General features: G+C 42.8%; 1 long non-coding RNA gene across 1 annotated transcript in view; it reads left to right on the plus strand.

The window, feature by feature from the left end:
- LOC136384480 (uncharacterized) overlaps positions 1-27790 on the plus strand; it is a 47260-nt gene that overhangs the window by 1492 nt on the left and 17978 nt on the right. Inside the window, exon 2 of the long non-coding RNA XR_010747609.1 lies at positions 12815-12866. This is a non-coding gene — a long non-coding RNA (uncharacterized lncRNA). The remainder of the gene's footprint in view (positions 1-12814; positions 12867-27790) is intronic.

A 27790-nucleotide genomic window follows, 5' to 3' on the forward strand; every position in this document is an offset into this window, starting at 1 on the left:
GAAGCAATCATGAACAACTAAAGTCCCGCAACTACCAGTTGATGTTTCTCATCGTTTGTCTTTATTGTTTCCCCAAGTTTTCTTACAGCCGCCGTCCCTGCTCTTGCACATTAGTATCTAGCATCCTACTGATGCTTCTTAGCTGAATCACCAGTTATGACACCCCATTTAAAGTTCAACAAGTATATGAAAGAACAATATTTTAAAGACAGTGTTTATTTCTTCCTGTATTTTAACCATTCCTCATTTCAGTCAGATTGCCAGACCCTCATTAAACCTTTGGGATTCACAGCAATGCAAATATACTTAAAATCACAGAACTGTACACTTATAAATAGTGAGAAGGGGAGATTTTATGTTCTGCATATTGTACCACAAAAAGAAAAGCCAAAAAAAAAATGGGGGGGGGGGGGGGGTTCCAGTTTTTGCAAAGTGGAAAGAAGCTGAAATTCCTAAAAGGAAGTCACTTACTCCTGTGGTCTATTACAGTGGTTTTCAACCTTTCACCCTTGAGGAGTAGTGAAGATAGAATTATTTCAGGGACCACTAAAGCAGAAACCACCCTGAGCGTAGCAAATTCAACTCAGATAACGGGATCTGTAATCTCTATACGACATCAGGGTGGTTAACTCTTTTTTGGCAGACCACAGGAAATTTCTGGCAGACAGACCCCGGGACCGGCAGTTGTAAAACACTGGTCTATTATATGTGTGGGTGGGGGAAGGGCCAGAAGAGAAGAGAAGTAGAGAATTATTTTGAGAGTAAGGAGACAGAAACGGAAAGATTGACAGGTCCCAGGGTCAGTGGATACCTGAGCCTACTTCAAGGTTTTCCAGGAAGGTTACATGTCTCCAGATGGGATGACTACACCCAGGGAGTCAAAGCATCCTTTAGCTTCAGCAAAGATTTCTGTGCTCTCCTTTGGCATAGAAGCAGGAATCCGGGGACCATAAGAGAAGGTTTAAAGCACACTTGAGCAATGAGGACTTGGAGATTAGAGAGCTGTTACGCAGTGTCTAGACCTAAGTAAGCTTCCCTAATTCTGTTGTGACCCTGGGGTGGGGAGTGGGGGAAGGGTAGAACTAGGGGTGAAAAATAATACTTCCATTCGAATCTCCCACAAGCCAGTGCAGAATCAGAGTGAATTTGACTAGAAGAAAACAAAGAAATGGATATTTCTAGCACATTTTATTTCTGGAATGCTAGGGGACAGCAAAATTAATTCTACTATGCTGTCGAGTTTGTATTCTTGGCATCAGAAGCACCAGGCTCTAATTTTCTGAAATAACCAAGATCTGCATTGGGTAAGCCTTCAGTTTACAGGTTGTCTTAATGTACGTACGAGTTAGGATTCTTTGGTTGGGAGTGACAGAAATTGATTCACACCAGCTTAGGATTTTATCAAAAGGGTGTTTTTAAAATGATTTATCAGAATTATATTGGAATTAGAATCTGGGAAGTTCTCTCTCTCTCTAGTTATCTTTCTCCCACCACATCTTTCTTTTATGTCTTCTTTATTCTTCTCTCTTGGTTCTAGCAGGCATTTTTTTTACTCATTCCACATGCTTGGTTTAAACCATCCTGTTTTGATCCAGTTCCAAAAATATTCAGGATGAGGTCACTCCTGGCCACCTACACATTCACTTTATCCTTTAACCACGATACTTTCCTCATTCACTTTCCTGCTTGATTTTTCTCCATAGCACATTTCATCTGACACACCAACTATTTACTTTTTTTGTTTGATGTCTTATTTCCTCCATCAGAATGTAAGCTGCATGAGGCATTTTTGTATGTTTTATCCACCACTATATCCCCAGGGCCTGGAATAGTGTCAGATGTAGCACTCAATAAATAGTTGTTGAGTAAGTGAACGAATACACATGGCAGCTCTAGCAGATACCATGTAGATACAGGGGATTAGTGCCAGTTCCCAGAAAAGTAGAAAGCTGAACACATAAAATAATAGACCTATATTCCAAGTGTTACTTACCTCATGTGACTTCCGATGCTTTTATCTTCATTTTACATATTTGGAACTGAGGCAAAGAGAGAAACACATTGCCTAATGCTATCTAGTAAGACTCCAACTTTCTGGACCAACTTCCATGATGCCCTCAACTACCCACATGCCTCCAAGGGTTGTTAACTAACGAGACTCAAACATTGATAAGAATTTCAGGTTTTATTCCAGATTTGCTACTGGCTCCTCCATGGTTGCATTCCTGGGGCACTTATCTCATCCTTGCCGTAGGCATGTGTGCTTGGGAAAGCAATGCTTTACACATTCTACAACTTTTGCTCATCTGAGCAATTTCCTATAGATGGTAGGATTATAGGAAACAGTGCTTTACAAGAATTTACAGACTACATAGTGCAAGTTTAAAACTGAAGCACAGAAAAAAATGTTTCTTATAACCAAGAAGAGATTGCTGGGGATGCTCATGGCTGTACCGTAGACTTGAGAAAGGCATCAATATTTTTTAAGTTCAGAGAAAAGGCTGACATGTTTTATTGTATGAAATTTAGCAGAGCTGGAAAACTCTCAAAAATAATCTGCTGCTTATGCCATTGTGAATTATCTTAACAGGGAAGATAATTACAGAGGTTGGTTGTGCAAGGAGTTCTGCTGTTGAGCTTATATATCTAAAGGAAAGATATTATGGTTTTCATAGAGGTAGATGTCTAACAACGTTTTCTTTCTGAGGTATAAACATTTTTTAATGTTTTAATTTTTCCCACACACTTATTTTATAAAAAGGAAAAATGGTAGCAATAAAGTAAAATTTAAAATTAAACACAAAAAAACTTTAAAGGAAGGGTCGATAATAAAACACTAATACTACAGAGAACCCCAGATATGTAGGAATAAGGAGCAAAAAAGCTAAAGTCCAAATAATCTAGGAATGGGGGGGGGGGGCAAAATCCGAGACAGTAAAAACAAAATAAATAAATAAAAAGGAACTTTTAAAGAAGACCAAGAAAGAGATCGATTTCCTGCTTGAGTCCGTTAGGTTGGCAAAGCCCAAGCAAATCTCCTACTCTGCATGACTTTTCTGTCGAGGAGAATGATTTTTGGATGAAAATTGGAAGAGGAGCCTGACCAGGCGGTGGTGCAGTGGATAGAGCATCGGACTGAGATGCCGAGGACCTAGGTTCGAGACCCCGAGGTCACCAGCTTGAGCGTGGGCTCATTTGGTTTGAGCAAAAGCTCACCAGCTTGGATCCAAGATCACTGGCTCCAGCAAGGGGTTACTCGGTCTGCTGAAGGCCTGTGGTCAAGGGACATATGAGAAAGCAATCAATGAACAACTAAGGTGTTGCAACGAAAAACTAATGATTGATGCTTCTCATCTCTCCGTTCCTGTCTGTCTGTCCCTGTCTATCCCTCTCTCTCTGACTCTCTGTCTCTGTAAAAAAAAAAGAAAGAAAGAAATTGGAAGAGCAAACAATTGATAAGAGGAGAATGATGCCCACGAGAGGTGAAAGGATTGGACCAACTGAGGCTAGAGCTCCTAGTTCAAAAAAATCATCTCTTAGGGCTGTTGGGAGAGGGAAGATATGAGAACTTGCTAAAGACATTGCTTAAGGGGACTCTTCTGTTGACTATATATATATATACATATATATGCTGCGTGCTGGTGCTTTACAGTTTCCTAGAATTTCTGTAGTAACTCTCAAGTTATGTTTGTGGATGAAATACAGTGTAGGCTGCATGCTAGAATTTCACTACGAGGTAGTTATCATCATATTATTATCTTCATCATCATCTTCCCCATTTACAGATGCGGTAAATGAAGCCAAATGAGGTGAGGTCATTTGACCAACTGTATATAACTAGTGAGTGGAGGGGTTGGGGTCTCCAAGACCAGCCGCAGACTGGGTTCTAGAAGGGTGCCCAGGATTCAGAAAACCTGTGAACCTCATGGGCACAGTTTATTACAGCCAAGGGTACAGCTCCACATCAGTAGAAGGAACAGGGAGCTGGAGGGAAAGTGCCTGGAGAAACCAGCCCCGGCCTTCCAGTTCTCCCTCTTAGTGGAGTCACAGGGACAGTGCTTCATCTTCCCAGCAATGCAATGTGACAGTGAGTGTGAAGGGAAGCTCCCCTGAGCCTTGGTGTGCACGGGTTTTATTGGAGATCAGTTATGTAGGCATCCAGCTCCTGGAGGACTAACGTACTCAGTCCTCAGCCCCGAGACCCCTAACCGATACCATGTGGCTCAGAGCACCAGGCATATGAAAACAGATGTTCACCATAAGTCATCTCATTAGTATAAACTCTCTTGTCTAGCTTATACAGTGTCACCAAAGGCCTCAGACATACTGAAACAGTCTTATCAGGCAGGATGTGCCTAGGGCTCAGCAGTTAGCTCCCAGAAATCAGTCAAGTCCTAGCCTTCTCTTTGGAATGTGCAGAATTAGCACAATAACTCATCCAACCCACATGTGGCTCATCTAACAACCCTAGGATGTATTATTGTCATGTAAAGATGAGGAAATTGAGGCTTAAAAAGAACAAGCAATATGCTGCCAGCCCCTGACAACTAAGTGGCAGTTAAATGTGGTAGAATCCAGGTTTGCCCGATTCTAATAGCTATAATTTTAACCAGTACTCAGTAACCAGTAACCAATACAGTTAGACTAGCAGGAGTCCCCAAACTTTTTACACAGGGGACCAGTTCACTGTCCCTCAGACTGTTGGAGGGCCACCACATACAGTGCTCCTCTCACTGACCACCAATGAAAGAGGTGCCCCTTTTGGAAGTGCGGCAGTGGACCGGATAAATGGCCTCAGGGGGCCGTAGTTTGGGGACACCTGGGAGTGAAGTTGAATTTTAGTGATTTTTTACAGAGATAAACATTAAGTCCTAGACTATAGATGCTAAAAAAATATATTTTTTCAATGTCAAGTCATAGAAAACATGGTTTAGAATTAACCTAAATGAAAAAGTTTGGGGGATTTCAGTATCCATTAAACTTACATGAGTGCAATATAAAATGGCCACCAGAACATCTGATGTAATCTTGGAAGCAATAACAGAATTATTTCTAGAGCAGTGATTTTCAACCTTTTTCATCTCATGACACCCGTAAGCTAACTACTAAAATTCTGTAGCACACCAAAAAATGTATCTTATAATATACTATATATAATATAATATATAACTATATCTATATGTATATATATATAGATATAACTATATGTGTAAGGTATTTTCCCTGCTGAGGAAGAAGGAAGGGCATAGCCACGAAGTGTGGAATAGCAAAAGCTTTATTTAGTAGAGCACTTCCCAGACGATGTTCTCTGGTCCACCAGACAGGAGCCAGAGAAGTCGCCCGTACTCTCCCGCTTGGGGGGTAATTTATAGAGTCAGTAGGGTGGTCGGGTTAATATGACGTGGCGAAATTTCATTGGCTGACAGTCATTCTTTTTCAAAGGGCTCCTGGGAAGTTTCTTTTGGCACGCATGGATGTGGGCAGTTCCAGCCAAAGTTCCCAGGCCTGGTTCCTCATGTGACCTTCCCCCATTGCCAACCGACCTCACATTCTGACCTTTTATGTGAGATAGGGGCGCCACTATTCACCTGGCTACTTCCTGCTGGTTAGGGGTGTCGTGGGGAGAGGAGGTCAGAAGGTGGTGGCTTTGAGGGGAGTCGCGTATATGGGTGTAGGAACATCTGGTTGACTGTGACTCGAGAAACTTCGCTGATGTGGTCTTGTAAGAATTTTAAAAAGAGGAGTAGATATGAGTAATATGCTGATAATTAGAAGAGAACCTAAAATTAGGGGCAGCCCGGGTGAGGATGGGTGGCTGCCATCAGGAGTTAAGCGGGTTGTAGAAGGAGAGGTCCTTGTGTAGTTTCTCTTGCAGACGGTGGAGGACCCCTATGCTTTCTTCCATTGGGCCGGTCTCATTGAACAGCATTGCTTCCTGCTTTAGCTCACTCTGGCGGCAGGTTCCCGGTGGGAGGGACAGGAGCAACAGGAGGGTCTGCAGGACCCAACCCTTTGATGAGCCAGAGATGGGTAGGGCCCAGTGGTTCCGACTGCCAGCAGTCTGCATGGAGGCAAGCTTGAGGCGAGAGACATGGTTAGAAATGAGGGTAATATTGATTATGGAGGAGCCCTTGGAAGTGAGGAAGATGTTGTCAGTTGGACAGTGGCTCTGAGACTTTGTAGAATGTCCCAACCCAGGAGGAGTACAGGGCATGATGGCATAACTAGGAAGGAGTGTGAAAAGGGGATTCCGTCCAAACTGCATGTCAGGGGTGGCATGCGAAGGGGAAAGGAAGGGGTCTCATCCATTCCCATAACTGAGACCTGTGAGGGAACTAGAGTGTGATGGCAAAACAGAGAAGGTAGCCCCTGTGTCCACTTACCCGCTCCTGCAGCATCACCCTGGGCTTGGCGAGGGTGATGGGGGTCTTCGAGTCCAGGCTGTGTCAGTCATCCATGAGGCCTAGGAGTTCGAGTGGTGGGCCACCCTGGCTGGCTTGGCCTCACATTTGGGTGGCTTGTCCTCCACATAGAGGTGCTGAGGACGAGTCTGTTGTCCAAAAGGGGCAATCGCTCCACCAGTGACCAGGCTGCTTGCAGTTAGGGCAGGGTTTCGTGGGCGGCCTTGGGCAGGGGCACTGCCAGGCACAGTGACCTTTCTTGCCACACTTAAAGCAAGCTCCTGGTGGGGATCCTCTTTGCGGTCCAAACTTGGGTCGGGTACCTTCTATGCCTTGCCCCTGTTGCTCTGCCCGCCTCAGGGCTGCCACAAGAGCCTGGGTTTGGAGTGTTATCTTTTGCTGCATGTGGTCTGGCGAGTAGCCTTGGCCTTTTTCTACTAGCTGCTACCATTAGTAATTTTTAATGCCCTGTTTATCAGGTCTTGGATAGGGGTTTGGAGGCTGAGAATAAGAGAGGGGTGGCTCCTGGGGAGCCCGGCACCCAGATCCGGCTGGAAACGCTGGAGCCAGAGACAGGACAGGGCCAGGCCTTCCTGCAAGAAGATCAGGGTTGGGCTGTGGGGTCAGGAACCCTGCAAACCTGCGTGAGGGTCAATGGCCAGTGGAGGAAACCTGAGGGGGGAGGGGCTTAAGAACTCAGTGGAGAAGGGAGGGCTCCTGGCCAGCAGGGGAGGGGGCTTCCTAGAGGGAAGAGACCCTAGCAGAAAAGGTCTGCAGAGAGCGGTTCCAAGAGAGGGGTGCTCCCGGGGGTTGGGCAGGAGTGGGAGAGAGTTGGGGGTCGGCGAAGGAGGAAAGATCAGGAGCGGAGGTTTTAGGTGAAGTTTCTCTAGCCAAAAAGGGCCTGCGCCATAGAACAGGTGGCTCAGAAATTAGGACAGGAGCACAAATGCCAGAAACCCTGAATGTAAGGGATCTCCAACCATTTCCCAGTTCTTTGGCAATAGTTAAGTTGGTGAGGGTGTTAAAATCGAAAGTCCCTTCAGGAGGCAACCTGGTCCGATTATCTAGTGGGTTTTGTGGCCCAGCCACATTGGATTAGAAAATCAGTTTCTTCTTCTTCAGGGAGGGAGAGATTCCAGATAAGACACTCCAGCAGTGTTTTTGGATCAGGTTTAGATTCCTGTACTTCTGTGGCCACCCTCAGCCCTTGGAGTGATCAGAGATGAGAATTGGCATCCCGCAACTCAAACTCTGGCCACTGGATGGTTAGGTAGAGTGGGAGTGACCGGGACATCTCCACAGGCACACACGCATTCGGAACGGAAAAGAGGTCCTTGATGCAGCTGCGATTACAGACAGGGAGTCTCGACGGAAAGAACTGAGGGGAGGCTGGAGGCAGGGTACTTACCGCACTGTGTGCCGAAGTGGGTGGAAAGTCGTAGATCCTGGTTCTTCCTCAGAAGGGAAGGGGAAAGGAGCAGCCCCAGCAGGCTTCAAACTCCTCCCGGGTTTCAGCACCAAATGTAAGGTATTTTCCCCGCCGAGGAAGAAGGAAGGGCATAGCCATGAAGTGGAATAGCAAAAGCTTTATTTAGTAGAGTGCTTCCCAGACGATGTTCTCTGGTCTGCAAGATGGGGGCCAGAGAAGTTATGCGGATTCTCCCGCTTGGGGGTAATTTATAGGGTTGGGAGGGTGAAGGTGAGTTGATATGACATGGCAAAATTTCATTGGCTGACAGACAGTCATTCTTTTTCAAAGGGCTCCTGGGAAGTTTCTTTAGGCACTCATGAGTGTGGGCAGTTCCAGCCAAAGTTCCCAGGCCTGGTTCCTCACATGACCTTTCCCCATTGCCAACTGACCTCACAATATGTACTATATCTATATATAATACATAACATATTTTTAGTGATATGACAAAAAAAAAATAGAATTTTGATTCATTCACACCAGATGGCTTTTGTTGTTTTGGCTGTTGTCATTTTTTATTACTTGACAATCTAAGGGAAAAGAGGTCAGTGCCCCTGACTAAATAGTCAAATATTGCATGTTATAAAAATTGTTGCGGCGCACTAGTTGAAAAGTTCTCGTCCAGCGTGATGAAGGTGCTTTCGGGTCCTGATAACATGGCTGACTCTGGGTAATACTTCATACTCCAGAGCTCTCTCTGTCTCAGAGATTTCTTGTCCTCTCTCTTCAGTTCAGTAACAAGCTATCTGATGAACCATCCCTAAGAACGTATGGTGTTAGATTAAATAAATCTATCGCTTTGGTAGGTCAAAACTTGTGAATATCAGCAATTTCAATCTGATATTAACAGCTGATGATAGTTGGAAGCATTGCTTCTCTAGGAGTATTTTTGTTTTAGCAGAGGGATCCAAGGGCCAGCAGTCCAAAGTAGGAAACTCCGATCTTGTGAACATGGAAACATTCTGATGCTTGCCAAATCACACCATGCCCAACCTACATTTTCTTGACAGCTGTTCCATTAAGCTATACCAGTTCCTCTTTCTGTTATTGTCAACTCATAGCCATTCAGATAAATTAATGTTCCCATCTCAGCTGACTCATTTGGCAGAAAAAGCTAGCTCACCTGCCAATGCAGTAGTTGGCTCACATGACCTCTCTATCAAAAATGCACAATTTCATATTAACAAGCAAAAAAGAAGTAGTATGCCCTTCTTACCCCAAAGTAGAAGTTCAGGTTAACTAAATGTAAAATTTTCAGTCCAAAGAAGTAGGAAAGAGGGTCACGGTGCAGAAAGACCTGAGATAATACAGATATTATACCATGTATAAAATTAGTATACTGGATCTCTTTTATTTTTTAGATCAGTAAAAGATCCCTGTAATTACTCCTGAGCTCTCAAAACATTTACTCAAAGGGTATATTGATTCCCTACAGTGTACACAATGTTCAAGATATATTAAGGACATTAAATAAAATTTCAAATTAAACTAGTATATACCATTATAAATATTGAATTTTTCTTAAATGGCATTAATAATATAAATATTTATATTTTAATATAAACTAAATATATGTGATCTTACCTATTAGTTAAATTATAAATACAGTAAACATACTGCTCTGGGATTAGTCAAATGTTGTCTTTAATGCTTCTAAAGTATCTGATAGTTTTTATGTTATTTATGGTTTTTATGTTACTTAATGTACCAACATTCATTGGTACAACAAATGTTTATCATGTACCTGATCTGGGATAGGCACACGAACTAACTTTGATATTGGCCCCTTACTGTAAATACATCATTTATCAATACCAGTTCTTAAGTAGGCTCTGAGGACTTGAAATATTTAAAATGTCCACATTCCAAAGATAATGTACAAATTGTCTTCATTGATTAATCTATGTTCTCATAAGCTGGGGCAATGTCCGTTCTGTGACTTCAGTTTTCTTTAAACATTTAATAATGTTCTCCCCTTGAGGAAGGGTTTAAGGCTGGACTGAGGAGACAGAGGTGATGGATGTTTCCCATTACCAGGTTGAATGAAAAGCCTCTTTTTAAGCTTGGACTAGATGCCTAGAGGCTAGCAGAGGAAGGAGGCTCTACCTCCCCCCCTCCCACGTCATTTGTTATCTCAAGAGTCCTGAAGGCCTCAACCTTTCATATTACTACTTAATTGAGTTAGGAAAATTATGATCTTCCTTTTAAATATTATACAGGTTTTAAATGTGAGATTGATTTTCTTCTGGGGATGAGAGATGAGAGAAGGTTGAGGTACATCCCTCCTAAGCTGTGATTTGCTATCTATTCCACACTTTAAAAAACAGCAAACTAACAAAAAAGATGGCTGAATATTTTGGCCAAATTAGAGAATAAATATATGTTCTTATTTTTGGAGCCAAGATAAAACACACCTGCATAAGTTTCTTGATTATGCAGATATGCCGTGCCTCCAAAATGTCTTGATTCCTGTGGTTAGCCTTAAGTTGGAAAAACAGTTCAGCAAAGGCAAAGCTTGAGCATGAAATCTTTAAATTACTTTTTACTATGCAACATTGAATAACATATATTATACATTTATTACTTTATTGACTTTATACTAGGAATCTCAAAAGTTTTGACCTGCACCCACATCTTACATCCACAATATTCTTTTCTTTCTTTTTTTATTCTATTCTCCTACTTTGAACAACTACTAATTAACCACAAATGCCTTGGTCATTCTTCCCCAGAATAAAATGTACAACTACTTTACAGAATTAGTGAAAGGGAAGAAAACAATTCTTAGTTCAGCGAAGATCATACTGAAACTCCATGGTGCTTGGCCTTGATCTGTTTCTTAAACTGTACAGTGGAAACTTAAAAGTTCACATCTGGTTTGTAAATTGACCGTGACGCCTCAGTCAGTGGCTGAACTGACTTAGTTTGGTTTATCCAGCTAAAGGTGAGAGTCCACCTATTGGGGAGGAAAAAGTTTTTTGTTTTTTGTTTGTTTGTTTTTTTGTATTTTTCTGAAGCTGGAAACGGGGAGAGACAGTCAGACAGACTCCCACATGCGCCCGACCGGGATCCACCCGGCACGCCCACCAGGGGCAACGCTCTGCCCACCAGGGGGGATGCTCTGCCCCTCCGGGGGGTCGCTCTGCCGTGACCAGAGCCACTCTAGCGCCTGAGGCAGAGGCCAAGGAGCCATCCCCAGCGCCTGGGCCATCTTTGCTCCAATGGAGCCTTGGCTGCGGGAGGGGAAGAGAGAGACAGAGAGGAAGGAGGGGGCGGGGCAGAGAAGCAAATGGGCGCTTCTCCTGTGTGCCCTGGCCGGGAATCGAACCCGGGTCCCCCGCATGCCAGGCCGACGCTCTACCGCTGAGCCAACCGGCCATGGCCGGAAAAAGTTTTTCTTAACTCCTTTTCGGTCCTTGGCTGAGTCTGAAAATTAAACGGACAAAGACAAAGAGGAGAAAAGCTTACAAATGTAGTGGATGTTTTTACATGCACATGGGCACCTTCTCAAGAGAATGGAGACCCAAAGAAGTGACCAGAACAAGAAGCTTTTATATACATACCTTTTAGACAAAGTAACAATGAATGTGTGAAGAATTGACAAGACAGAGTGATTTGGGCCAAGGGTAGTAGTGAATGGTGAAGAAGTAGCTAGAAAATAAAGGTCAGTTTAACAAGGTTTGTCGGTATAGATTTCTCAGTCTCGCACACCCCTCTCTGATTATAAGATGTCTTTTTCCTCCTGGTACCTTTCACCTGGAAGATTTATCTCCTGCTTTCAGGGAGAAGGGGGTCTCCGTGACTTTCCTCCTGCCATTCTCAAATGGCAAAGTGCCATATTTGGGGATAGCATACCCTGAACCCTATCACACCCAACAAATTTATGTTTGATAACTATTCCAGGAGGAACATCTCCTCATCTATAGCTCTCTAATACAGATATAGTTTTTAGAAAAATATTGAGGTCCTGCTATCTATATTACAAAATAAATATTCCATATTTTATCCGAAAGCAGGATACTTATGGCATTCATAAAACTGCCAGTCTGTGTAATTCATCAAACAGACAAGCAAACCGAATAGGAAATTTTAGCCTTGATTTATTTCAGAGTTTAAAACAGCCAGCTTGTTGTATTAAATATATGTATCTAATATTTACATTTTTTTTCTTGCACATAATTCTGTTTTCTGATTATGGTGCACATTTATTTCACATTCCAGTATATAACAGAGATGCCGGGGAGAAATTTTTAGACGTGGTGTCATTTTACTGAGAGATATTTTCTTCTCTGATAAATGGCTTTGAGAGTAGCTACATAGCCTTCCCCTTTCCTCATCCACCCCACCTCACAGAATTTGTCAGTGCACCTTTGTAACCTGCCTGGAGAGAATTATAATCTGCCGTGTGACTTTGCCAGCCATTAATCTTCCTCCCGTTTGTGGGACTGAAGGAAGAAATCCCTGGAGCGTGTTTTCCCCCGGCCTCTGAGTCATCCTGTTGGCTCCTATAGTCACAGATAAAAGAGCAGTCTTGCACACTCGCCGCTGGTCTCCGGGGACAGGGCCAGCCACGCAGCTCTGCTGCCTTGGATTTTTTCTGTGAAGGATTCATGCTTGTCACCACCCAGCAGAAAATCAACCCTATCGACTTCAGTTAAGGTGTCACCATAAAAGCCGAGGATGTCTGAGAATAAGGAAGTGACACATGCAATTGAAATCTCACGCATCTTCTCGTTCAGGGTGTGGGGAAAGTTCTCTGCTAAAAGCTTTCATAAAATAGCCTTTTCTGCCAGCGGCAGCATTTTATCACCAGTTGTAATAACCAACTCCTTAAATGCATGACTTCCCTGAGAAGTCATGAATAAGCCAATTCCGATTCCTGGGTACATAAATTGTCCAGGATATCTTTCCCAAGTACCAAATTATGTGTCTCTTCTGCCCACAGAGGAGCCCTGAGATCGCGTCGCCTTGGATTATTTTCTGCAATACCAACCAAGGTAAGGGAAGAACACAATTCTCAATCAACCTAGCGTATAAATGGCACCCTTGACAGTATCTTCCGTGGCGGTCCTGTGGTCAAAAGTACTGGAAGGTTTACCACTATGTCCACACTTAGCTCTTTTTTTTTCCACCAAGAACTAAAGATTAAAACTCAGGAGAGACTTTTGCCTCATGGGTCACTGATCACAGATGGTTTCATTCACCGTTCACCAAGCCCCTACTGAACATCCCCTTTGTGCCAGGCAGGTGCCGGAGGGCTCTGGGGCAGACATGCTCCCGGGAGTGTCCTATGCTCCCAAATCCCATGGCAAGGGGCCCAGTCATCAGTGAAAAGTTTATCGGTGCAGGAAAGAGAGAAGGTCTCTTCTGGGTATCCTAGTGGTGTTCCTGGAAAATCGTATTGATATCCTGCTGACATGATTTAAATTTTACACATTTATATCCAGAATGACCTAACCCAGTGCTTCTAAAACTATTTTATGGTGAAGGACTAGTTTTTAAAAATGCCCCGTCCATGTACACTGATACTTCTGTGAAATATATTTAAAATGAACTACGAGGACAAATAGATTTTTAGAAATCTCAAAATATAATGCCACATTATTATTACAATAATGTTATTGTATATTATTACATATTACTCTGTCAGATTGCTGTAGAAGTCTCTCCGTGCTTACTCTCAGTTTCTGTACTTACCACAGACTTGGAATCCGTAGTATACCTGTCGGCCCTGGTCTGTGGGTTAGGCATTGGATAGCACTGCTCTAATACCTTTCATGCTGTATACGTCCTATGTGCTTTGTGTTGCCTGTATAAATTGCAGTCAAAGCAAGGCACACATTCTTAGAGAAACCTTCCTTCAGAAGAGGAATGCCCCCTTATTAGTATAGTGGTATATATTTCACAACCCAGAGCTTATCTTGTCCTTTCTTGGAACAGAATATTATTGTGGAGCAAACATTGGCTTTGGATCCAAACAAATCTGGGTTTGAAGCCCAGATCTGTCATTAGCTGTGTGACCTTTGGCAAGTTCATCAACCACTCTGGGCCGTTTGCCTATCTACAAAATGGGGTGGTCAAATGACCTCCTTTCAAATGCACTGTATATAAGGCATCTGTAATGAAGTGAGCATGCAATGCAGAGAGCTGTCACTATTATAAAAGGTGGCTTGCTAAACTGGGGGCAATCCTCAGAGGCAGGCTGTGGGGAAAAACAACAACAACACATCTCTTGCATGCGCCCCAGTTCCTGGCTCAGTACCAGCAATAAATGCATATAGTGCAGAATAGAGAGGAGAGGGAAAGGAGGTGAGGACACAGGAGGAGAGGAGAAAGGAGAGCAAAGGCGGAAGGCAATGCCAGAAGTGTTAAATCAAGGTTTCTCTCCCTTTAATAAGTTTCAGAGAGTGTTTCATTATAACATGCAGAAATTGGAATGGATGCGACGTGAGTTCCTTGGTTTGCTGCCAGGAGGGTTCAAAGTGGGGTCACTATCTTTCACTTGGAATTGGACACCTACCCTAGTTAACCCACCCTGCAGCCATTGAACAATCTGTCACTCCGTGGTCCTTACTGAGCAATATACCCAGCATTACGCTAGGCACACAGAGCAGGAGGTAGCATGATTTGGGGACACACCTATTTAATGGGGGAGGGGGGAGGTAATAGATTACATAGCTTGACGGCATCCTGAAAACTAGACATTATCCATAGCTTTGAAAAGAGACATGCTTAGCAGTTTAGGTTTGTTTGTTTTTTTATGAACAAATTTTTCAGAAGCATGTCAGTGGTTTCTAGTGTGTAACTGAAGTTGGGTATCATTATTCAGAAGGTCAGTCTAGCAGAGCAGAGCTTGCTTTGCAGACAGAAGTGGCGGTGGAGGCTCAATGAGGTTATTTATAACCCACCACCGCTCAGGATTGCTGACGGAGACTGCAGAGTACTATTTCGCTTTGCGGATGACGTCAATTATTTTGGTGTGTGTTCTTGGAACGTAGTTTCTTCTAAAAGGTTGTTAACCGGCCGCAGCTGTGATAGGACATGATATTGGTCTTTGGCCTTTTGCGATTACAGTAATAAAACCTCTAACTGGATAGTAGTGTTCAATGATTCATTTTAAGATGACAGCTTTTTCTTCACTTTTTCCTAGTAGGGAAGACTTGTCACTGAAGGCACTACAGTTTGTTCTCCCAAAGAAAGAATCACCGTATGACTCTGCCCTAGACCAGGGGTAGTCAACCTTTTTATACCTACTGCCCACTTTTGTATCTCTTGTTATTCGGAAAATTTTCTAACCGCCCACCGGTTCCACAGTAATGGTGTTTTATAAAGTAGGGAAGTCACTTTACTTTATAAAATTTATAAAGCAGAGTTACAGCAAGTTAAAGCATATAATAATAATTACTTACCAAGTACTTTATGTCGGATTTTCACTAAGTTTGGCAGAATACATCTTTATAAAACAACTTACTATAGTTAAATTTATCTTTTTATACTTTGGTTGCTCCACTACCGCCCACCATGAAAGCTAGAACGCCCACTAGTGGGCGGTAGGGACCAGGTTGACTACCACTGCTCTAGAGTCTAGACGCATATGTCATGCAGTTACAAACAAGCTTTTCTGTGATTGTTTAAAGTACTCACCGTGGTACTTCCAGTAAGAGAAAGTCTTTCATTTTTACCGAGGCTAATATAAAATATTCATCTACCAGCAATACTGCAATGCTCTATGCCTTGAGAATACTTAATATGGTAATTACTACCCCGGATAAGAATTGATAATGGCTGCTTTTTCCTAAATTAATTCTTTTTTATTTCTAGGGATGAGTAAAAGGAAATATGCAGGCTTACGAGGGCACTAAGGAATCGGTCCCCATTCCTACAAAGAATTCTAATTTTCATCATGTTGAGTTTAGGAAGTTCTTTAGTTGCTTTTAACTTAGATATTTAAAAAGTTTGTTTTTAATTGAGTAAATCTTTCCAAACTAAATTTAAGAGATTAAGCTCCAGAAGCTGATACATGTAAAGGTATTTAATGAAGGCCTTTTCCCCTCTGATGCATTGAACATCTGTAAGCCTCAGAACTCGGTGTGTATAACCAGTAATTTACAATGTAATGTCTCATCTTGAGTATCTGCATAAGTTCAGCCCACTATGACGAGATCGCAGACCAAGCCTGACGTTAGAAGAGTCACACATCGCCCTGGTGAAAATAAATGAAATATATTTTACAGCCCTTCGATTTCCTCCTAACTCAGTGGGGCTTTGATTCCTGGTTTAAGTTTATAAGATTTATTATTTACCATTCAATTTGCAATAAAAAATATTCTCATTTTCCAAGTAGTGAGGCTCTAATTAAGAATTGAAGAAGAAATTACTGTAACACCGTGGAATGTTGAGATTTAAGAGCTTTCAAAAAATTACCAATATAAACAATTGGTTATTTAGGGCTGATGATGGATCTCCTTTTGTTTGGCAAGAGATAAGAGAGAAAAATCACTCCAATAGTTATCTTCCTTTGTCAGTGATAAACAAAGATGGAGATTAGGACCTAGCTTGGCATGTGTACACACCATTCATAATGAGTCACTTATGAAAACCTTGGAGCCGAATTTGGCTCTGTATTGGAACTGTGATGAGTCCCAGCTGGGTCCCCTAAATCACCTAAGGTAGCAGTGTCCTACGTTTAACACCGTCTCCCATTTCTCAAATGATGTCTGGAGACTTAGATCACACCCTCTGGATGTTTCTCCAGTGACTGTCCCCAGACCTTTGGTCCTGGTTTAAGCCTTCAAAGATGAGACACATTCACGATGATTTCACACTGTTCATCAGAAGGCCCAAACTTTTTCTCTCTTTCTGTTCATTGCATTCTACCTCTCTGAGACATGGGCGTGGCTGCTTCATTGTCCCAATAAGCTGAAACACCATAAAGGGCATATTTGCATACTTTTATTTCTCTGTAATCTCTGCACGCAAGGCTCTGGGAGGATGATCAAGTTGCAGCCTTTGGAGCTTCTCTCCAATGCCAACTGCCTCACATCCCTTCCGTTAGAGGTGCTACTGCCCTTTTATGTCCCCTCATTCCCTAGCAAACTTTTCTTTGGATCCTCATTTAAGGTTCAAATAACTAACAATGACCCAAAGCAATAGTTCGCATCCCAGGGTGCACATCAAAATGACGTGGGGAGTGAAGATTGCATAGTTTAGTTCGATTTCAGACTGAGTGAATCAAAATTGCTGGACATAGGAACCAGGATTTTTTATTTTTTTTGAAAGCCCATAAGCATTCCTGATGAAGAATTACTGTCCTTCCATTGAATCTGCATTTTAATGGGTTCAAAATCTGCAACTAAAGCCAGTATGATCAACGGAAGAATGTTAAGCAGCTATGTAAAAGGGCTGCAGAAAGCCAAGAATTCCCAGGACATAGTGGGTGGAGGGCTTTGGCTCCAAATCCCTTGCCTAGAACAACTGCATTTTTAAACAATATTAAAAATTTTATACAGTTCTTTTTTTCCTGACCAAAAACCACATGCTTTTTACAGAAAACATGAAAAAATACAAAGAAAATTAAACTGTTAATTTTGGGCTTATTTTCCTCCACCTTTAGGTAATTGTTTTTTGTTTAATTTTGTTTTTCTATTACAGTTTACATTCTGTATTACTTCGTGTTGGTTGCCGTGGTACAGCATGGTGGTTAGACTTTATAAAGTGATCCCTTGATATTTCAGGAACCCACATGGCCCCACACAGAGCTGTTACATGGCAATTATTTTTGTTTTTTTAGTTTAGCTTTTTTTTCCCCCCAAAATTGGCCTTATCATTTTTATATTGCTTTCTGCCAGTAAACGTTCATTTTGTTCTTTGTGTGTAGGGTTTATATCTCAAATTCTCCCTCTTTCTCTCTGTGTGTGTCTCTCTCTCTCTCTCTCTCTCTCTCTCTCTCTCTCACACACACACACACACACACACACACACACACACACACACACACAGTGCCTCTAGTGTTTTACATGCTCAGTAGACACATACAGGCTGAGTGAATTTGGAGATCCTGTGTTGGACTCCTTTCTGGGCATTCACAGAAGCACACTAACAAGGATTATAATGATTTCTATCCCTTGCTTTATCAATTAGCTTCAAAATGTTATTTTTTAGGATATTGGTGTAAAAAAACACAAAATAGAATTATGAAATACAATTTTGAGTAGCTCTTTGCTTCTGCAAAATAACTCAATGGGGATTTTTAAATCTTAAAAAAATTTGTCTTCTAAGAAAAAAGGCTTCTGCTTTTATCTTACTTTTTCCACAACAGTGGAATCCCCTTCAGCAGCTGCAAAGAATGGTCAAGGTCAGGTTCGGTTGTGTAGATCAGTAATCCCAAGTAATAGTGGCTTCCACGAGCAGCAGCTCAGAGGCTGATAGTCTAGTGGCTGTAGGGTGGTTCCGTGGCCAGTCAGAGACTGAAGCCCCTTCTTCTCTGCTCTGCCGCCTTTTGTGTGTGGCTTCTGTCCTCAAGGTCTACTCATAGTAAAAAGTGACTGCTGGAGCACCACCTTTACATCCGTATGCCAGGCAACCGATAGATACAGGAATTTACCAGGAATCCTGACTGCCCTTTTGATGTTCCGCTTATCTGCCTGACCTCACTCACTCTTACTTATTGATTGGATAATCACCCCTGAGGCAGAAAAGTTCCAGAAAGCTGATCAACTGCCCAAGAAGGAGCATTCCAGAAAGCTGAAATCCTAAAACCAGAACATACCAGAACTTTTGACTCAGTACCCCCTCAGGCTTTCCCAAACGCTATAAAATTCGCCCCTAGTCTGTAACCCATGCCCTTGTTCCAGAGGAGCGCCCCAGCAGGTCTTTCTCCTCTAATAAAGTCTGCACACCTGGAGTCCGAGTGCCGTCTCATTCTTACAGCAACAACCCAACAAACAAATAAGGAAAGAGGGAAAGAGAGGGCCTCTTGGCTAAGTTAGTGTCCTTTAGGGAGCAGTCCCAGAAGATACACCCATCAATTTCTGTTTACATATCAGTTGAGCCCTAGCTTTATGGGAAGCTGAGAAATGTGGTCATTTGCTACTAAGAATTCAAACGTTGTTGTCTCGCTCTAAAACAGATCCTTTCAATTATCAAGCTACTGTATCTGGTAAATCAGGCTGGGTCAGACAAAGTTAGACGAGTAGGTGTGGGAGGGGGGCAGTGCAGAGACCACAGTGAGAACCAGAAACCAGTGGGGAGGAGCTTTGGAGGAGTGCGTATGTGTGTGCACGTGCACGCACAGTATAACAAGGCCCAAGAAATATAATCACGCTGGTGAGTGCTGCTTCATCTGCTTTGTAGCCCTGATCATTGCACTGGAGGTATTTCCGAGTTTGAAACCTGAAGCTCAAATTGGAAATACACCCAGTAGTTAGTCAACTAATTGAGTTAATGCAGATGCCAATCCTGATAAGTCGAATCCGGGAGAAGAAATTTTGATTCGAATTAACTGGTTTAATTGTCTGCGAAATCCAAATGGACCAAATAATTGCAAGTTAATCCTTTCATTTAATGCTGTGTGAATCCCCACCCACCTCCACCCCCACTGGAAATGTGCTGTTTGTCTCCCTGGAGTTCTCGTCTCTTTGTAACAGGTATGACTTGTTTCCACAGTGTTGAGTACAAGTGTCAGGAGACCCTCGGCAATGTCTGGCATATTTTAGATTGTCACAGCTGGCCGATGTTACTGGCATCCAGTGGGTAGAGGCCAGGGATGCTGTTAAATCCCCTTCAATGCCAGGACACTGCCCCACAACAAAGATTTAGCCAGGCCGCAATGTTGACAGTGTTGGTCTTGAGAAATCATGCCCTAGTCAAACAGTTCCTAGTAAAGGGAGAATTGGGCACTTTAATCAGTTAATGACAATCCAATCAGTTATTTCAGGCTCCACAGTAATATTTATCAAATTAAGCAAATCATTGATCATACTTTATTTCACTTTTTTTGTTATAGATGCAGCCAAACAGTTAGCTGATAGGTTTCTAACATCGTTCTTTCTGTTCCAAGTCTTGGTGTTTACTGGAAGGTCATTAAGTTGCTTTGCTTTTGAAGTCCATTTATTACATCTAAATCTAGTGCGGTCTATTTAGTCTTTCTTAATGCTGTCTTGTGAAACATTAATGAGGAGCTCACGCACACTCATAGAACTTGTCTGATTACCTCATTAATTTTTAATGAGTTTGCTGCTTACACTTCAGGATAACGTAACAGAAATTGGATAATGTAATTCTTTCTGGGTGGAGTGCCCCTAAATTTGGCTTTAAATTATTAATCATGGAGTTTGAAGACATTAAAGGGGCTTTTGCCCATAAATTTACCTAAATCTTTGACTACCTAATTTCACCACTATATTCTGTCCCCAGAAATTCCTTTTAATCAATTATTGTAGCTAAAAACATCCCATTTTCTTCAGATAGAAGTCCTCAGAATTCAAAACTTGAGAACTTGAGCTTATTCATAAGAGTCCAACTTGAGCCTACCAGTAAGAAGCATTTTAATCACATCAGTTTCTAAAGAAGAAAAGCGAATCATTATCTTAAACATCAATTTGTGGCTTCTCATATTCAGAAAATATATTTAATTCAATTTATTCCCATACCTAGATCATCTAAGTTTATTATACATTGTTTTAAAATCCTCATCTTATGGATTTGGGGCATAAAATTTCATTAATATTCTACTAGTTTTGCGGCTATTGAATAATCTAAGTCCCATGGTAGCGATGATTATAAGATTACTCGGCCAGTGAAAGTTTATTTTACAATTAGAAACATCTCAGTACAATAAAGATGAAATTAGTTGTTCGAGTCAATAAACCTAAGAACTTCTGCATCCCAGCCCTTTTCTAAGAGTGTTGGCAACAATTCCTTTCCAATAAAGCAAGAATAGTCATGAAGTAGTAAAGATTCTGAAGACTTCTATATAATCCTGACTCTACCAGTCCTAACTACCTCATGCCAAAAAATAACAAACTCATTTCTGTCAGTTTAAGGGAGCCTTAAATCAATTCAGGCTGTTTTCCTGTGTTTAGCACAGAATCATTATTAAACATTACAAAAGAAGGATCCTACTGAATTAATCAGGTGCAGCTCAACAACCCAGGAGTACGGTGACAGTGACCAACACGTCCCAGCCTCTGCTAATCCAGAAGTCATTTCTCTCAGCCAGAACCAGCCAGTCTGACTGAAGGCTGGAGTAGCAGTAAAGGTGCAAGGAGGGCTTTGGTCACCACTTTGCTGCCTGGCTCCAGTGGAGTCACAACAAATAGGGCAGTGAAGCTGGTCCTCTTGGTCAAGCAGAGCAAATCATTGGGGCTCTAGGGGGCTAAAGAGTCACAGCCTTTTGCTGTACAAGTTGCAAAATAGACCCAGAAGTCAAATGGAAATCTAACTGTGAAATGTATTGCTAGTAGAGCCAGACTCGAATAAGCTGATTGAACCTAGGACCAAGTCAGTCTTCTGTTCTTCTTTCCTGAGATGCACACGGATGCAGGGGCCCTCCACAGGGCAGGGCTTGCCCCGTGCTTGTCATCTGGAGTGAAGAAGGTGTGGTCAAGGCCAGGCTAGCTGAGAAAAGATGGATCCCTGTAGCTTAACATTCTTCTAGCAATCCCAGCATGAGGAAAAGCCAGCAAAGGAGAGAAGGAAGAAACTTCCATCCATTCTTCTAAGGTCTTGGAAGTTCGTACATTATGAGTCAAGGCCAGAAAGCCAAGAGACGGAGAAAATGATACCCACATACGCCCAAAATCCCATTGCTTTGCAACAAGGGACTTAAATTTTCCATTTTTTGGTCGTCAGGCTTTAAGTATATAGAAATAGAAATAGTCTTTATCTTTAAGATAGATTTTGCTTTTAAGATCATTTGAAATACACTCTTGAATTGACGGCACAGACAATATTGGAAAAAATATTCAACTCCATCAATCTCCGCTTTTTTGTAGATACAACTCGATGATATTAACTTGAATTATTGAGTAACTCTCCAGTGTGTCTTGCCTTTGGTGACAAGGTTAAGATTAGACGCTGAAATAATAGTGTGGTAAAGGAAGCCTGGAAATCAGTTTTGAACAGTGCTTCTTCTCAACTCTGACTGCACATTAGACTCACTTGATAAGCTTTAAAAATATATATACATAGCAGTGCCCATTCCCAGAGGTTTTGATTTAATTGGTCTAAGGCTGTGATGACAAACCTTTTTATAAAAACTCGCCCACTTTTGCAGTGCTGGTCAACCTGGTCCCTCCCGAACACTAGTGGGCAGTCCAGCTTTCAAAGTGGACCAATCACGGTGCTGTTTGGTTGCTCCGCTACCAAGAAAACTGGAATGCCACTAGTGGGTGGGAGAGACCAGGTTGACCAGCACTGCAAAAGTGGGCGGTTTTTATAACAAGGTTCGCCATCACGGGTCCAAGGTGTGGCTCAGATATCAGTATTTGCTGAGTCCCCAGCAGGGCCTCCAAATTTGTATCAATAAAAGGGTTTCTCCTTCTTATAGACGCAACCCCAAGCCAAGGGCCCAGCTTAGGCTGTGCTCCCCCCCCCATCTCAGCAGGGCTTTTGATCAGTATAAATTGCACAGATGTTCACAGTGGCCCTGCTCCTGAGGCCCTACTCCAAATACGTGGAAAGTAAAGGACTGAGATATTAAGTCTGGAAATAGAAGGGGAGCTGAATTGAGTAGAGCCACAAAAATACTAAATTAGAAGCAACAAACCAGGTTTGGGGAGCTGCCTGTTTAACCTCAGAGACTGCTGTCTGGGTCCCTGTGCCCTCCCACCTACAAAAGAATAATGGGAGTGTGCTGAGTCTCTGTTCCAGCTCTGGGGAACTCGCGGGCTGGTTTTGTTCAATTTAATCCAAGTACTAATGTGGGGAGTGTATTAGATGAAGAACTAGTTTTCTAGTTCCAGAGGAAGTGGTAAAAGCAGCTTTTGCTCCCAAAAGAAGTGGCTTTATATCCAGAGACCCAGGTTCACAGAGCAAGGGTAAAGCAAAGCAAGCTTTATTACTGACTCATCCTCCGAAGACCTAGTGGGAAGAAGGAGAAGGATCCCTGACTGAAGAGGGGTTTAGGGAGGACAGACTCTCACCACTCCTGGCAGGATTTTCGGGCTTGCTCAAGATGGAAATTGTGTGTGTGTGTGTGTGTGTGTGTGTGTGTGTGTGTGTGTGTGTGTGTGAGAGGGGGCTGTTCTCCTTCTTCAGGGTCCATGGGAAACTGGTTCCTTCTTTGTTTAAGAAGAGTATGAACAGCACTGGCCAGTTAGCTCGGTTGGTTAGAGCATTGTCTGGAATAGCCAGGGTTGCAGGTTCAATCCCTGGTCAGGGCACATGTGGGAAGCAATCTGAATGCACAACTTAAGTGGAACAACAAATAAATGCTTCTCTCTTTCCACCCCCCCCCCCACCTCTCTTACTCTCTTTCCTTCTCCCTTTCTTTCTCTGTCTTCTAAAATCAATCAATAAATAAGATTTTTTTTTAAAAAAAAGAAGAAGAGTGGGAACAGAATTTTATTCCTTTGGCAGATCTTAGCAAACATAGAACTGGATATTGGACTGTGTGTAACCAGTGCTTCTCAAATTTCGCATGCATCATCAGGACTTCAAGGGAATGATAAACCCAGACAGCCGACCTCCAGCCCCCTGATTTAGTAGGTCTAAGACGGAGCCTGAGAATTTGCTATTTCGACTAGTCTGGGGACCACACTTTGACAGCCTCTGCTTTAAGCAATCCCAGAGCCATGACCTTCTCCATCTTATAAGGCAGTTGCAAAGCATTTGGGCCACTGATGTCCTTCTGAAAACTTCTAAATGCACTTGTACTTTTTTTTTTTGTCAAAGATATGTCTACACTTTAGATTTTGTCAGGAATAATATACAGTGTTGTTAACCAAAGATAAATTTGTAATTCTATTAGGCTACAAATACACAAGAAAACCCCCCCACAAAAGTTGCCCTTTAATTTGACAGATTAATATCACAGATAAAGTTCACATGGAGATTTGCTTTTACACATCTTCTTAGATAGTTTTAAAATTTCCATATGACTACTATTAGTATATATGTCCTTTTCTCCACTTGTAGAGATTTTTTGCTGTTATAAATAATGTCTCAATGAACCTATTTAAGTATAACATTTCCACCCAGCATTTTGGATTGCAAATACAGCTATTGTACTGAGTGACATTATACTTCATGCATACACTGTGTTAGCCAGGTTCTCCAAAGGAACAGAACCAATGGGCTATAAAAGGTGTTTGGTTATAAGTAATTGGCTCATGCACTAATAGAGACTGAGAAGTCCCACAGTCTGCTGTCTGCAAGTTGAAGACCCAGGAAAGTCAGGGATGTGGTTCAGTCGGCATCTGAAGGTCTGAGAACCTTCATATGTGACGCAGTAACTCCCAGCCTGAGGGCAGGAGACATGAATGAGATATCCCAGCTCAAGCAATGACACTGAAAAAAGGGATGATTCTTCCTTCCTCCAACTTCTGTTCTGTCGGGTTCTCAACAGGTTGGATGATGCCCACCCACACTGGGGAGGGCCATTACTTTACTCATCTGCCCACTCTAATGCTCATTGTATCCAAAAACACCCTCATAGACATACCCAGGAGAAATGGTTAACCAGATATCTGGGCATCCCCGATGTGGCCGGGAGGACCGAGAGGTAACTATCACATGCACATTTAAAAATATTCTTTTCTAAGCATAAGATTCTAACTGTCCCTTCAACATTCACTCCTAAAGCCTTGTTTCACTGTGGTTATACTAAATATTTATTCATTCAAACAGTGTTTATTGAGCACCTAGTGTAGTTCTGTGCTACGTGATAGGGATACAGTGGTGGACAAGACAATCATCGTCCATAATTTTATAGCGTTTACAAGTTTGAGAGAGAGAGAGAAACTGGGATAGATCAAGTGATTGCAAATTTTAATACCTGTGAAGGAACAAATGAAGTAGTGAGTGGTCACTGAGGAAGACCTCTCCAAGGAGTCATTTATTTGAGACTGAGGATAGGGAGTATCCAGCCATGCTACCATAGACAGAACATTCCAACTAAAGGAACTGCATGTGCAAAGGCCCTGTGGTGAGAAATAGTGGCAGGCAGAGAATCTGAAGCAAGGACCATATAGCTAGAACCAAGGATCAGTAGAGAAAGAGAGGCAGGATTCAATAGTAAAATGCTCTGTAAGGCATTGTAAAAAGTTAGGCTTTTATTCTCGGTGAAAAGATGGTGTTAAGCAGAGGAAATGTATAATCACATTTTTGTTTTTAGATCACTTTTGCTGAGTGCAGAATGGATTAGAACAGGAAGAGGGGAAGTAGAGAGACCAGTTAGAAGATCATTGTGGTGTCCAGGCAAATGACGGTGAAAACTGGGCTAAGGGGGATGAGGGAGATGGTGAGTAAAGGTCAGATGATGAGTAAGAAAATGTATTTGGAGATAAACGCTTGGGATTTTCTGATATGTGGGGATGAGAAAGTGAAGGAAAGGGAAAAATCAAGGATGACTCAGATTTCTGGCTTGAGAAATGGAGGGAGCGGTTATATAATTTACAGGCTGGGAAGACTTGGAAAGTGAGAAAACGATTACCCAGGAGGCAAATGAAGCGGTGATTCCCAGAGTGGTTTCCCAGGCTCCCTCTCTAAGGACACCTGCCAAAGGGGAGGAGTGGGAACAGCACCCGGGTTTCTCTTCCTATCTCCATGACCTCTTTCCTTTGGAATTCTCCCCAAATCAGGCTGCAGGGTACAGTAGTCTCCCTGGTTTCCTACCTCTCAGGACCGTAGTTCCTCCGTCTACTCTATCTGGCTACTTCTGTAGCACTTGCGGATTCGCCATGAGTTACAAAGGGAAAGCCGACAGATACGGAGTAAGAGCTTGTGAAGCCCCAGCTCCTGTTTCCTTTCCTTCATTCAGTCATGGTAAATGGCAGTCCAGATGAGTTCTGTGCTTTGGGATTTTACTTGTAAGAGGAGACTTCACTGACTTCTCTGACCAGCAGAGCCTACCTCTAGAATTATTCTATATCTTGTCTTTAAATTTCCCTTCAGAGGTCAGCCCTAGGTCTGATAGACTGTTTCCTCCTACAGTGCTTCACTTTGTACCCTGCGGGCTCGTGAAGCCACTAGGTGCCTTCTCTTCTTAAATATGTTATTTCTGAGGGCTGTCATAACAAGTCACAAACAGGGTGACTTAACACAAAGGAGACTTATTCTCTCACCGTTCTGAAGGTTAGAAGTCTCTGACTGTGACGTCGGCAGGACCATGTTCCCTGCCAGCATCCCTAAGGGAAGACTGTCCCTTGCTCCTTCCGCTCCTTGGAGCCCCAGGTGCTCACTGGCTTGTAAGAGCATCACCCCAGTCTTCCCCCATCTTCACGTGATGGTCTTCTCTCTGTGTCTGTCTGTGTCCACACTTCTTTCCCTGTTATAAACCTCCAATTATATCAGATCAATTAAGGACTTGCTCTGTTCCAATAGGGCCTCATTTAAACTTCACTAATTACACCTACAATGACTGTTTCCAAATGAGATCACATGTTGAGATACTGGAAGGCTAGAGCTTCAACGTATCATTTTGGGGAACACAGTTCAGCCCACAACTGTGCAATTTACATTTCCCTTCATTACAGACCATGTGACATCTATCTCTAGAATTTTTCACTTATTATTATTATTATTGATTGATTGATTGATTTTTAGAGAGACAGAGAGGAGAAGGGAGAGGGAAAGAGGGAGAGAAGCATTCATTTGTTGTTACACTTAATTGTATACTCATCCATTGCTTCCCGTATGTGTCCTGACTGGTAATTGAACCTGTAACCTTATCGTTGTGGGACTATGTTCTATTTGACTGAGCTAACCAGCTAGGGCCTATCTCTAGAATTGTTCTACCTGCCACCCATAGCAGACCACAGTGGACTAGTCCCATTGGAGCATCCCTACCATTGTCACCCTGTGACCTCAGAAACTTCATAACATTCCAGAGGTGATACATCTGTATAGCTCACCTCCTACTGTCATATAATCAGGGTACCTGCTTACAATTTTTTTTTTTCTCTTTTTGCATTTTTCTGAAGCTGGAAACAGGGAGAGACAGTCAGACAGACTCCCGCATGCGCCCGACCGGGATCCACCCGGCACACCCACCATGGGGCAACGCTCTGCCCACCAGGGGGCGATGCTCTGCCCATCCTGGGCGTCGCCATGTTGCGACCAGAGCCACTCTAGCGCCTGGGGCAGAGGCCACAGAGCCATCCCCAGCGCCCGGGCTATCCCTGCTCCAGTGGAGCCTTGGCTGCGGGAGGGGAAGATAGAGACAGAGAGGAAGGCGCGGCGGAGGGGTGGAGAAGCAAATGGGCGCTTCTCCTGTGTGCCCTGGCTGGGAATCGAACCCGGGTCCTCCGCACGCTAGGCCGACACTCTACCGCTGAGCCAACCGGCCAGGGCCTGCTTACAATTTTTAATATGAAAAATAATCACTGGATCTGCTGAATGTTTGCATTGGTCTAGTCAGTGAATGTTTTCCATGTAGACAGGCAACATAAGAAATTAAGTTATCAGACACTTGTTTGAAAAGAATGGAATATGCTGGAGATGTGGGGATGGGAGACAGGGGATTTATAATTTGGACATTTGGTGGCATCCACCCAGGACTGCCATGAGAAGGCAATTAGAAGGGACCCATTGGCCATTGGTGCCATCGGTGGCACCACTAGTCTTGTCTCTGACAGGTGAGTTCTACGTCTTTGGCTGACCAAACCTTCCCCATCACAATTATTTAGATACATATTAATATTTTCAGTCTAATGAATGGCTATTCTTGCTGCCTTGGGAACCGTTTGGTCCTGTTAAAGGA

This window comes from Saccopteryx leptura, chromosome 13, assembly GCF_036850995.1.
Source record: "Saccopteryx leptura isolate mSacLep1 chromosome 13, mSacLep1_pri_phased_curated, whole genome shotgun sequence".
NCBI lineage: Eukaryota > Metazoa > Chordata > Mammalia > Chiroptera > Emballonuridae > Saccopteryx > Saccopteryx leptura.